The 14,396-nt window shown below is 44.8% G+C and overlaps 1 protein-coding gene across 9 annotated transcripts in view; it reads right to left on the minus strand.

Moving 5' to 3' along the window:
• Positions 1–12,435, minus strand: part of LOC139749360 (uncharacterized) — a 512,783-nt gene extending 500,348 nt beyond the window's left edge. For all 9 annotated transcript variants that reach the window (XM_071663109.1, XM_071663101.1, XM_071663103.1 and 6 more), the window contains exon 1: positions 12,359–12,435. The gene's annotated coding sequence lies outside the window, so the exon portion shown is untranslated. The remainder of the gene's footprint in view (positions 1–12,358) is intronic.
• Positions 12,436–14,396: the final 1,961 nt, after the last annotated feature.

The raw sequence follows: 14,396 nt of genomic DNA on the forward strand, positions 1-14,396 counted from the left end.
TGCTGAACCTAATAACCTTGCTTTTATTCACATTACCTTTCTCCTTTCACACACTCTTCCAAACATATCTGACGCCATCCTCCACAAAAATATATCAGAAAAATAGCCGGCCAACCAGCCAGTCATCCTCAAAACACCACACTTCTTAAGCGCACGTACCCTGCTATGGAGTTCCCAAGGGAGCAGTTCTTTCTCCATCCCTCTCCAAGCCCTTCCTTCCTGTCTTCCCTCGGTCCCATTTAAACCACGGAGTGAACGGATTTTCGTTTCGAGTCAATCCCGCGTTTCTATCAGAGAAACCCAACACCAAACACATAACAATAAACATTCAACACGACAAGCATTAACACTGGCTCGCTTGAAACAGCGTCTGCACCCACACATATATCCACACATCACCCTCTCAGCCCCAGAGACATGAATCCGACCACCGGCACCCTAACACCCTCAGTAGTCAACCAGTCCCACTGAACAAAGCATCAACTGCACTAGGCATCACATGCGACACACGCACGATATTTATTCCCCACAAAATTAACAAAAAAAAAAGTCCATAATCAAATCAATCTCTTCGTAACACTCACTGGCACCAGTTTGGGACACGAAAAAGAATCTCTCAGTAACGTCATCATACAACATATCCATCCCACTCTATGTTTCACACACCCCAACAAAACCAAAAACAACATAGCAACAAACCACACTAAACAAAGCACTTCAAACAAACCCCTGCAACTCAGCAAGCACACGAGCATCTAACACCTACACAACCTACATAAAACGAAATCCAATGCAATCCCATGTAAACAAACTCGGCACCCAGTTCTATGCAAGAGCTTTTACCCTCTCCAGTCCAAACCACTTCAGAGCCATCTACCGACGTCCAAGCAGAAATAAAAAGTTCATCCCAGTATTATACTTCAGCCACCTGTTGACACAGATCCCCTGACACCCACCCACCAAGTAAATACCACATTTCCAAAGCATCATTTACTCCCAAATGACTTTACACAATAAACCAAAACAAAAACAAAATATCCAAAACTTTATTCCACGAGATTTACACCCATCGTAAACTACACTCTCTTGTCTGCCTTCTGGACACCAACATGTCGTCAACATTATCAACATCGACTCAACATACCACAGTACCCTTCATACCTAAGATGCAACTACCACAAGGAAGACATCGAACACCTACTCGTCTGCTGCCATACACTTACCTTTGCCCGGACAAACATACATCACCATCATACTTCATGACCTGTGGTCCCGCCCCGTGAACGTGACTGACTTCTTGAGCACTGCACAAGCCTATTAAAGGGGTCCTTAGGTTGAAAGATTGAGCGCGCGCGCGTGTGTGTGTGTGTGTGTGTGTACTTGCGTGCATACACATGAGTGTGATTGTCTATGCATCAATGTGTGTGTGTGTGTGTGTGTGTGTGTGTGTGTGTGTGTGTGTGTGTGTGTGTGTGTGTGTCAGCGAGTACATGCGCGTGATAGTGTGCGAGCATATATTTCCGGATGTCGCCACCCTACGATTTCTTCTCAAGCCGTTCTGACGGTACTATAGCTGTCTCTCCCGTAGACAAAGCAACTCTCTTTCATTACCGTTTCTCCTCTAACTCTACCTTGGATGACTAACATCCCTTCACCCCCTGATGCTCCTCTTACTAATCCTATGCCCTTTCCAGTAATTTATTTTCGAACGGCCCGAAAAGCGCTTCTTTCTCTGGACATAAGCGAGGTTTATAGTCCTAGTGGCATCCATCCCCGTATACTGAAAGTGTACCTCTGAACTTTCACCTGTCCTTGCTCGTCTGTTTCATTTCCGATCAAAAACTAAAACTTTTCCTTCTCCTTAGAAGCACGCATCGATACATCCCATCCCTAAGGAGGGTGACCGTTCTGACCCCTCTAACTATCATCCTATTGCTTTGACATTTACCATCTCTAACGTCTTTGAATCCCTCCTCAACTCCCATATCCTTAGACACTTCGAAAATGAGTCTTCTCTCTGATTACCAGTATGGCTACCGTAAGGCGAAGTCCACTGGTGATATTCTTTCCTATCTTTCTAGCGTCTGGTCATTATCCCTGAGATTTTGGGGAGTCATGTGTTGCTGCCCTTGACATATCTAAGGCTTTTGACAGGGTGTAGCATCGGGGTCTCATCTCTAAGCTCCCCTCTTTTGGCTTCCCTCCCTCACTTTGCTCCTTCATATCTAGATTCCTCTCAGGCCGATCTATCTCCATGGTTGTTGATGGATCAGCTCCCCCCCCCCCCCCCCCCCCGCCTTTCTCCATCAACAGCAGTGTCCCTCAAGGTTCTGTCCTGTCTCCTACACCTTTCTCCTTTTTTTTTCCATCGATTTCCTTTCCTCCACAAATAATCCGATGCGCTCATACGTTGACGACTCAACACTGCCTTCATTCAAATCCTTCAATTCTGCTTCCATTTCTTTCATTCGATCTGCATCTCGTCTTGGCACAGCTTCCTCAAAAAAATTCAGACTTGGACAGGATATTTCAGTGGAGTACACAAAATCTTTAGTTTAATGCCTCCAAGACCCAATTTCTACCTCTCTCTATCATAAACTCCTCAACTTTCGTTTCTCCTTTGACAGTTCTGCAATTCCACCTTTTGACTCAGTGAACATACTTGGCATTACTGTAAGATCCGCTCTTTCTTGAAAACTCCATATTACGGGAATAGCTAAGTCTGCCTCTAAGAAACCGGAAGTCCTGTTTAGATGTCGAAACTTCTTCTCTTCGGAACAGTTGCTTGGTTTATACAAGGAATTAATTCGTCCTTGTATGGAGTGCTTTTCTCATATTTGTGGTGGTTCTAGCTCTGCATCCTTACTTGACAGAGTTGAGTCGAAAGCGGTCCGCCTTATAAACTGTCCCAGGCTAACTTCCAAACTTGGCCCCCTTGCCCTACTCCGCACTGTTGGTTCACTTTCCCTCTTCTACAGGTATTACTTTGGGTTTTGCCCCTTCCCCCGAGAGCTGGCTGCTTGTGTACCTCCACAACTAGCTAGACCACGAAATACAAGGCAAGCTGCAGCGTCGTATGCTTTTTAAGTGGCCATCGGCAACTCAAGGGTGGGCCGTTTTGATAACTGCTTCTTTCCCTACGCGTCAAAGATTTGGAACTCTCTACATTCGCATGTCTTTCCCAATAACTATGACCTAGCACATTTCAACAGAGAGGGTTTTTCACTTCCTCTAAAATTCGTAAATACTTTCCCTTGTCTTTTCTTTTTCCGTTTCATAATTCACTCACTTTATATTTCAATTAAAGCCCGGCTTTAATGTGGACTTTTGTCCATGACTGGAGCCTTCACCGTGAAAAAAAAATCATGACATCACTGTGACGTGTGATAACAACTGTTCCATCACAATGCATTACAGTGAAAAATATTTCCTCATCGTATTCCCAGAATTTTTCGTCTATTCCTTACTTTACGTATGTACAACTCTCGAGTAAATCATGATATAAACGTCAATATAGAAACGTACAATAATTACAAAAGCCAACAGAAAACACTGCTATACATAACAAAAGTCATTTAATTAAATTATGAAAAGTGTAGTTCAAAACAATTCGAATTCAAAACTTGTTTACTTGTTTGACTGCTATACCTTGGATGTAAATGGAGCTACGTAACAATCAAAACATGACCAAACTGCGGAATATATATATATATATATATATATATATATATATATATATATATATATATATATATACCAACTTCAAGTGGTAACACGCGAGCGGGAAGTCACTGTCGATGACGCTGTATCAGCTTCATTGAACACAAGAGAATGCAGTGTCACCACGACATTTTCGACCACCTTATCATTATCAAGGCGTAGTGTGTACCCACGTAGCTATGGTTCAATACTAATAATAATAATAATAATTCCCTGAATACAGGGGAGAAAGAATACAACCTAGAGGAATCTAGTACAAAGGAATGTACACAGCAGCAGACCACTGGATCCTTTCCAGGCTGTTTGTGATAACACAGACATTTGTGAGTAAAAGGAGAAAATCGCCCTAATAAATCAAAGAGAAATGCCTGTAAGCTTTATACATAACTAAGAAGACGCAAATTATGCGAGTCGTGGACTTGATACATAAGTCTGTTCTTAACCGTGTAACTTCTAACTACTCTTATATAATTTCATATGTTCCAAATCACATTGTTTCAAAATTAAACGTTAGATCATTAGTCTCTATCTATAACCAAGAAAGTAATCAGACAAATCGAGCTTTATATAGTTGCCTGGATCGAAATTAAAGAAGCCTTTGATAATCTCAAATTCCTGTATCAAATCATCTCTTAACCCTCTATTTTCTAGGCTAAATAAGCTGAAGCCGTTTTAACCGGATCTCATAGGATTTGTTTCTTAATCCGGGAAACATCTTGGTAGCTCAACGCTGTACCTTCTTCATAGTCTTTTTTTTTCATGCAAGGAGACTAAAACTGAACACGGTGCTTCTGGTGGGGATGCACCAGTGAACTGTAGGAAGTGAGGATCAGGTACTTATGGTCGAATACCCTGTACCTACGAAACCAAGAAATTTCTGTCCTTTTGTTGCCGCTTCTAAGCACTACCTACTTGGCTTTAGATTATCAGGGATTATTACGTCTCGTTCACCATTTACCTTCAGTAGCTCAACGAAAATTCATACCACAGTTTTGTCTTCTCGTTCTCAACAACGATGTTGACCTGAACCTTTTACATTTATAGATATCAATATTCATTCGCCACTTATGAACACCGTCGATCTGCCTATGTCAGGTTGCATCTGCAGACGTTCAATTTGTATTGAGGCTTTATTTTCCAACACAGAATCGTCTGCGAACTTTGGCAACTTATAAGATATGCCATTATCAGTGTCAGAAGTATCCATGCGGCACGCCACTTGTTACGTCTAACCACAGCTCTTTGTTTTTCGTAAGTAAACAGTCTTCTAACTAATGAAGTATATCGTTATTCATACTATGTAAGTTAACTAACTACATTCCTCCTGGGTGAAAAAGAAGCTAAGTCGGAGAAGAGCGAGAAGTTGGAGATCCTCCCCTTTATAGAAGAAGATACGGAGGTTGGAGTCAGGCACAGCTTTCAAGGGAACGCTCAGTTCCTGACTTCACCTGGCTATGGCTAAGAAGGTGCCCACGTTTGTCTACCATCGCTCCGGACTCTGCGACGAACGACGTCCTTCAGGTCATCATATATGTGGTCCGTGTCAAGGACGGACCCGGTAGACTACAGGATGGGAAGGGAGGGCCGAAAGAGTCTCTCAGAACTGGCTGACTGGTGATCCCCCGGAGACTTGGATCAGCAGGTGGTAAAAATTCCCCCCCCCCCCCCCCCCCAGTGTTAACAGAGGGAAGAGCCTCTTGACTTCTACACCACCACCTCCACAGGACCTTCCATCTCACCCCCCCCCCCGGCATACTCCACCACACCAACCCCACTACACCAACTTCCTTGGGTTGGGAGGTTGTTTCCACTTTCCTTTCTCTAATGCCTACCACAATCACAGTTTAAGACTTTATGTAACTTTATCACTGTGGACCATATGGTCTCCTGTCATCTGTCCTTCCTACGTACTCCCTCTTCAGCCTGTCAAGGAGAGAGGCGGCTCTGGGCCGGAGAGCAAGACATCTCAGGGCTCTTCATCACTAACACTGATGAGGTACGAAGAGCCAGATGCCACACGTACACACAAGACGCGCGGATATTACACATAAGAAGGTGCGAGGAAAATGTGGACACAAGGGAGGTACATCACGAATGATGTGGTGTCTGTGAGGAGGTAATAAGGTAAGGTGCCACACCCGCAAAGCAACACCAAGTGTGGAGTGAGGACCTAGCGCCCTAAATGAACGGTATATGACGGTATGTGCGGGGAAAGTTTGGAAGGGATGGCAGGGTGAACAGAGAGACTAGGGAGAGGAGGAGCCCCGGCGAACGGAGTGGAAAGAAAATAAACAATTGATCCCGAGCAACAACCATAGAATGCCTCACCACCCGGCCCGGCTACACTTGCACACAGTTCGGAATTGTGACCAGGCGCAGCAACGACCACAGGAAAGTTGAGAGTTAAGCGAGAGAGAATACCGCGGTGCGTGGGGTGGAGGCGGTGGCAGGAGAGAGTGGGATGGCCAGTAAGGCTTGCCGGACTACTGGTCAAGACCAGAGAGGCGACACACCAACCACACACTCGACACGTACATAACCTGTTAGGTCACAATCTTCCACAGCGTATATACTGATAATACTACACACGACACTATGATCTTAACGACCAATTGTGTGTTCCACACTACAATGTGTGTAATCTACAGGAGTGTAGTCTACACGACCAGGTGAGTATACACTACAAGGAATGCAGTCTACACGACCAGGAGGGTACTCCATACAACCAGTTGTGAGGTCTACAGGATGAGTGTACTCTACACGGCCAGGAGGGCCTACACAATTGTAGTCTAATTTACCAGGAGTGTAATCTACATGATCGGGAGTGTTGTACACCACCAGCACTGCAGTCAACACCAACAGCACTGTAGTCCACACCAATAGGACACCAATAGGAGTGTAGTATACATCAAAAGAAGTGTATTCTATATCACCAGAAATGTATTCTACGCCACCAGTAGTCTACCCAAACCTGGGTACAACACGGTACTGTCCCCTATGAAGTACCCTCACCCTAGGTAAGCTACACCCTGACCCCTGCTACACTGTGACCCACGGTACACCCCGAACCCTGCTACACTGTGACCCACGGTACACCCCGAACCCTGCTACACTGTGACCCAAGGCACACCCCGAACCCTGCTACACTGTGACCAACGGTACACCCCGACCCCTGCTACACTGTGACCCACGATACACCCCGACTCCTGCTACACTGTGACCCACGGTACACCCCGACCCTTGCTACACTGTGACCCACGGTACACCCAGACCCCTGCTATACCGTGACCCACGGTACACCCCGACCACTGCTACACTGTGACCCACGGTACACCCGACCCCTGCTATACTGTGACCTACGATACACCTCGACCCCTGCTACACTGTGACCCACGATACACGCCGACCCCTGTTAAATGTGACCTACGATACACCCCGACCCCTGCTACACTGTGACCCACGGTACACCCCGGCCCCTGCTGTACTGTGACCGGCGGTGCATCTCGGCCCCTGCTATACTGTGACCCACGGTACACCCGACCCTTGCTACACCGTGACCCACGGTACACCCAGACCCCTGCTATACTGTGACCCACGGTACACCCCGAACCCTGCTATACTGTGACCCACGGTACACCCCGGCCCCTGCTATACTGTGACCCACGGTACACCCCGACCCCTGCTACACTGTGACCCACGGTACACCCAGACACCTGCTATACTGTGACCCACGGTACACCCCGACCCCTGCTACACTGTGACCCACGGTACACCCAGACCCCTGCTATACTGTGACCCACGGTACACCCCGACCCCTGCTACACTGTGACCCACGGTACACCCAGACCCCTGCTATACTGTTACCCACGGTACACCCCGGCCCCTGCTATACTGTGACCCACGGTACATCCTGACCCCTGCTACACTGTGACCCACGGTTAACTCGACCCCTGCTACACTGTGACCCACGGTATACCTTGACCCCTGCTACACTGACCCACGGTACATCCTGACCCCTGCTACACTGTGACCCACGGTTAACTCGACCCCTGCTACACTGTAACCCACGGTATACCTTGACCCCTGCTACACTGTGACCCACGGTACATCCTGAGCCATCTACATCGTGAACCACGTAACTATGACTCATGCTATACTGACCATCCCTTCCCTCAGTACACTTACGACGGCTACACTGAAGTGATCATAACGTGGTCTGGTTAGATATAAAAACTCAGTGTGGATACTTCTATCTCTCCATGTATAATGTAGATTGTATCCATATACATATACTAAAGTATCTTAACTGCTTCTGAAGAGAATGAAGAAAAAAAAACTCAAGTGAGAGAAAAGAAACTCATTCTAGTAACAACATCTCGTGAGTAAATATCAATACAGTACATATCAATATAATAAAAAAAAAAGCACAAATCAAATCGACATTACTTGTTTTGAGAGCGTGAGCAGCAGACGCTCCAAGGACGAAAGATAAACACATACTCAACACAGGATTAAAATCTTGACCCTCTGTGGGGTTTTATACTCACCAAGACACATAAAGATATTCCCCATTCTTCCATCTTTGCTACCTTTTCCTTCTGTTCTCCCTGTTCTTCTGTTCATCACCAACTTATGAACTGGATGAGCCATATAAAGAACTGGATGAGCCATATAAACAATGAGAATATATGTCATACTGGTATGTAAACAAAAAAGAGCTGGTGAGCGTCATATACATATTGAGTGTGCTTGTTACACTAACATGTAAACAACTGACATGGACCATACATACAAAGCGAATGAATGCAATCCTGATATACAAACATCACAGCTGGTATGCAATCCTGATATACAAACATCACAGCTGGTATGCAATACATATATACAAACAACACAGTTGGTAGGCAATCGTGATATACAAATAACACAGCTGGTATACAATACAGATATACATACATCACAGCTGGTATGCAATACATATATACAAACAACACAGCTGGTATGCAATCCTGATATACAAATAACACAGCTGGTATACAATACAAATACATCACAGCTGGTAAGTGCTTGGTACATAGGAAGAGTGTACGTGGTCTCACAATTATCCTGCACACCTGACGAAGGTGTTCAAATATTATTCTCGGTTGTTGGATGGCGTTTGACGGCCTTCGTGACCCAGGCAGTTGATGGGCCTGAAGCCTACATGGTCTAGTCTACCGCCTAACGCACAAACGGGAGATATAAATGACGTGCTGAACCCTGGGGGGAATTACCAGACCAACCAGGTTGTGGGGAGCTGTGTGGGCCTCAGGGTTGCGGCTTCCAAGACTTTGGTCGACCAACGACCTAATGCAACAGCCTGGGTCAAGCCTGGGTTGTGGGGGTGAAGATCCCTAAATCTCCACGAGTTGTTCTTTCTTATACACACTTGGAAAACAAATATATATATATATATATATATATATATATATATATATATATATATATATATATATATATATATATACACACATGAAAAATAAGTGATAGCGGAAAACAATGCAGAAGATTTGAGACCCGAAACTGTTAAACTCACTATTTCTATAATACTTTAAGAACAGCCACAAGGTGCACTTTGCCGGCCATATCGTGGAAGGCAGTACACAGGCCTGCAGGCTGCGGCCTCTAACAGCCGGAATTATCCGGAGGGGACATCCGTACAGCCATAAAGTGTAGGGTTTGCACACCTAAGGCCTTGATGTTGAACAGTTGGCACAGCGGTGTGGCCTTACCCCAGCCAGAGATCATACGATCAAGGTAAGATCAGATTCTCCAGGACAGAATCCAGCACATAACACTAGACTATTGTCATCGTGTTATTCACCATACATATCGACTGTGGCTTATACAAAATCCTGTCATGTAAGTCCGTACAGAGAGCAGTGAGGTGCTATAAAAGATGTAGTTATTACCACCTAACTTGAAGTGATATTCATTTAGGAAATCCCAAGATACGCGTTGTACTCGCATTCTTTAAATTAACTGTGGAGATTTTTCCCCTCTCCACCGGGGAAGATCAATATTACAAACTAATTATTGTAACATGAAAATCATCACATCTTTACGTTCGCATTATATCTGATACTGGCTCACAAGTTCTCTTCATTACTATAATGAAAGTGAAGCTCAGAAACTTTTTAACAGTAAACAAAATAATCTCCAACAGAAATGCTTTCAATATAAAGTTATGATCTTAATCATAATGGCTGAAAATAATAACAAAAAAGCTCAACAGGTATGTTTATATACTTGACAGCCAGAAATATTCTCATTAAACAGAGCTACTCTGTATGTCATTCCTCAATGCTCATATAATCTTTAATACCTCACTAACTTGGGTAACATTTTTCTTTACAGATCCGGGATTTTATCTTTTATGACTGGGGTTTTATCGAGAACACGGGAGTTAATTGTAATTATACAATCCTACTATACAAGCAAAAGAGTAAAATGACACAAAAACTGGGGAGGACGTGTTCTACCACGGCTACCAGCGAACTCCCGGTAAAGCGCAACCCCGGTATATACCTAGTCTCAGAATATCACGTACTCCCCAGTGCGATAGACCCACCGGTACACGCAGGCCCGTCACAGCCCATCTCCCGGTACACCAGTAAGGCGGGTGGTGTGGCCTGAAGCCCGGTATTCCCTATTCACCGGTACACACAAAGTCAAGGCTCCGGTTAACTCCCAGTACACTGACTAGAGGTTCACAGTGCTATGTAGGGTAACATGATCCTTACTACAACCTGATTGTGTACATGATACATATTCATATATAATATATATATATATATATATATATATATATATATATATATATATATATATATATATATATATACTTAATTTTACAATCGTCAATATATCAACAGGTGTGTAAATGTCTTTTTACACGTGGTAACAACAGTCAACTAAGAAAATTGGAAATAAAAGGATTTACGAATTGGTATATACATTTTCCACAATAAAACTATCCATCACAACACGATACACGACATGATGGTTTCGTGGTCACAACCACCTCACCCAAAGAAACAGCTGCACTCTATTTACATGGGAAATCATGATCTAGTTAACAGGGCGTAATATACGTGGCTTTCCTCAATGTAGTTAACATGATGGACACACAATAACCGAGCAACAAAAGGTAAATAATTACATAAGCAGTGAAATGACAACAAAGATCAGCAGCAAAAAAAACATAAGATCCACTGCAAATAACTAAACAATGAAAACAATAGTAGAAGTGATAAGACCATTAATCAATAATAATAATAATCATAAATAAAGGTACAGTGGAAGAATAAAAAAAATAATCATAATGTACATCACCCGCTCTGGACCACGTCCCAACCTCTCCCGCAACAAAGGAAAACACTCCTGATGCCGGCGTCTCCTCAAATTCAAATTCAAATCCTGCATTACGTGCGCCAGAATTATCCCAGGTGCTATGGACACCTCTGTGATGATTACCCCTCACATGGGAACATCTGTCGTAAACGTTAATACGTGTATATCTCACGTCGAAGTCAACCCCGACGTGGGTACTTCTCTCTTGTTGTTGGCTACCAGGTGATAAAGCCCAGGTTAGAGTGTGTGTGTGGAGGGTGGGAGGAGGTCGTCTTGCATAGGCTGAGGCTAACGATGGTTAATTGTTTCCATAAGACATGCAGAACCATGTGTTCTGCTGGGCCAGCGAGGCCAGAGGCTGCCTGCATTCAACACTTTCACAAGAGCGAGGTTGGCCCGCCAATAAGGGGTGGGTCCAGGTGGGGCGTGCCTGAGAGAGGGAGACATAGACACCATAAATCAATGATGATGTTCACAACGTTGAAGAGTCAGGTGTGCATGGCAGAGGCGCACACACACACACACACACACACAGACACACACACACAGACACACACACACACACACCGCCCATGGGAGAGAAGTTTTCACACGAGTGTCCGTGTCTTAATTCATTGACCCCGTGCACCCCGTTAGGCCAGAAGGAGCAGCCAGCGGGAGCGGCAGCACATGGTCCCCCCTACCCCGCCCACTAACCCCCCCAGGTGGTCCCGAGGCCGACCTGGTCCTCCTGACGGGATGGTCCTTGAGAGGGTCACGGGGCACAGGCAGGGCGTGTCGTGGGGTTTTTCGGGGTAAATTTTTCGCCCATAGCGGCTGAGTAGTGGGTCCCGCAACAGGCCAGGGCTAAGATACTTCCGCGGGGCCTCACCCCACTCATCGACAGAGTTTCCTTCGCCCCTCCGATCCATTCGCCGAATTTTCCACCAATACGGCGATTTTTTGCGCTCCCCTATCAACAACTGACCGACCAGCTTTGGGTATATATGATGTTATTTCCACACGGAAGCTGGCCGTGACATACGCACACACACGAATCCGAGAGGCGGCCAGCCCTCCCTAGCTCTCTCTTACATCGATCCATAACATAGCAGACTACATCACATTTTCACTGGTTTCCATGATTAGCACTTCACGTATGCACTTCACATCTTCCACATAGGAGGACACTGTTCTTATGTCCTTAGATTTTGCACTGAATAACACAAGAAAGCTCTAAAAACCATATAAAATGAGAAAAACTCACTCGTGTCGAATGTGGGTCGGCCCAGCTCAATATGGCGGGGAATGGTTGCTGGTGTTGCCATCTAGTGTATGAATTTTCAACCAAGCTCAGACGCTGCCAGCCACCAGCAATTGGATAGTTTTATTTCCTTTTGCTTTTACATATATTTTCACTTACTTTTTTCATTACCCTCCCGTGACGAGACCATTGGTACGTATGTATGAAGCAGTGCCGGGTGAATCGGATGTTGAGACAGCGCAAATAATTATGCCTCGCGAAAGACAAACTCGAATCATACCCACTTACCAATTTGATAATGATATCCTGTACTACGTTACTTCTGGTATCAATATCCCATGCGAGGGGTCTCCTCTGTAAAGCTACACCTTACATCCTCCGGGGTTTCTAATGCTGTATGGGGAGGGACAGGCAAGCGATGCTTGCACACACACACACACACACGCATCCAAACATCCGAGGCATCGAGTGGACAAAGTTAGATGGAAGTGCTTGGTGTCAAGACTTGAATGACACCAGTTCAAACTTACCTGGCATATACATATGTATATATATCTTGGCAGGTTCTTAACGCTCTCCTGCAGACTAACACCTGGCATCTTTATACCATAACCTGCAGGAGAACTGGGACCCCACACACACACACACCACCTGTTACTATCCGTGACAATAACTTGCCTGAACAGACCCGTGTCTATGGCGTCAACACACACCCCACCAGACACGTGGGCCCCCTCCCCCCCTCCATGTATCAACAACTGGCGTGATTTCCCTCCATTAGTATCAGCTCGGTTGGAATTCTGACAATAAAACAATCAGCGAAGATGTCGTCAGCAGAATGCGAAATTGACATTTTCCAGGATCGCCGGTGTCAGCAGGAGCAACGAGGCTTCCAGCTGCTGCTGCTGCTGCTGCTCCTGCTCTCCGTGTGGTTAGCTGACAACCGTTGACGCAGCTGACAGGGAACATGTCATATAGTTCATGTAGAATAATTCACAATTCATACAATATACACGATTTATACACCTCGCCTTGTCTAATGCAACACCAGCTGTGTATATAAATGGATTTCTTTCACAAAAAGTGATCATATATATATATATATATATATATATATATATATATATATATATATATATATATATATATATATTCGTATCATAATGCATGATGTGCGTCCGAATCATGGTTGAAGGCATACGATCAAGATAGACCCGGGTAACCAATGATGTTCAACACAGACCTCGGGATAAACAAGACGTCTGTGGTCGTTGGTTATGACGGCACGGGATCTCGGGCTAACCAGCTCACGACGTTTGTGGAAATATCTCACGACGTTTTCTAAGATTATTTTCCTTGCGCATGAGCGGGGCTTAAGCTGAAGAACTGTTTACAGCGAATGACGTACTCGGTAGCAGCGTTAAACCTGACACATGCTCCTTAAAAATGTTATCTAAAACTACCCTCTTCAACGTGACGTCACGACTCTCGCACTACGATACGACTTTAGTAAGGCCGTTACGATCCTTCAGTACGACTTGACCTGAAGCTTCAGGGTAATGGCACAAGGCTGGTTATCTCACTAAAGGGTTATGACGTCATGCTCAAAGGTTTGACAGCCCTTTTCATTTTTTATGTTGAAAGTTCCAGTCATGTCCACATCAAGCCGGGCCTTAATTGAAACATAGAGAGGATTACAAAAGAGAAAAAGAAGAGACAGGGAAAGCAATTACGAATTTGGGTGGAAGTTAAAATCATGTCTTTTATAATGTGCCAGGTCATAGTTATTGGGAAAGACATGAGAGGATAGGACGTTCCAAAGCTTCGACGTGTAAGGGACGAAACAGGTATCAAAACGGCCCACCCTTGAGTTGCTGATGGCCACACAATGATCATGTGATGCAGCAACTTGCCGAATATTAAGTGGTCTCGCTAGCGGTGGGGGCACACAAGCAGCCAGCTCTCGGGAGCAAAAAACAAAGTAATACCTATAGAAAAGGGAAAGTGAACCAACATTGCTGCGTAGGGCAAGGGGATCAAG

The sequence above is a fragment of the Panulirus ornatus genome, chromosome 7, assembly GCF_036320965.1.
Source record: "Panulirus ornatus isolate Po-2019 chromosome 7, ASM3632096v1, whole genome shotgun sequence".
Classification (NCBI taxonomy): Eukaryota; Metazoa; Arthropoda; class Malacostraca; order Decapoda; family Palinuridae; genus Panulirus; species Panulirus ornatus.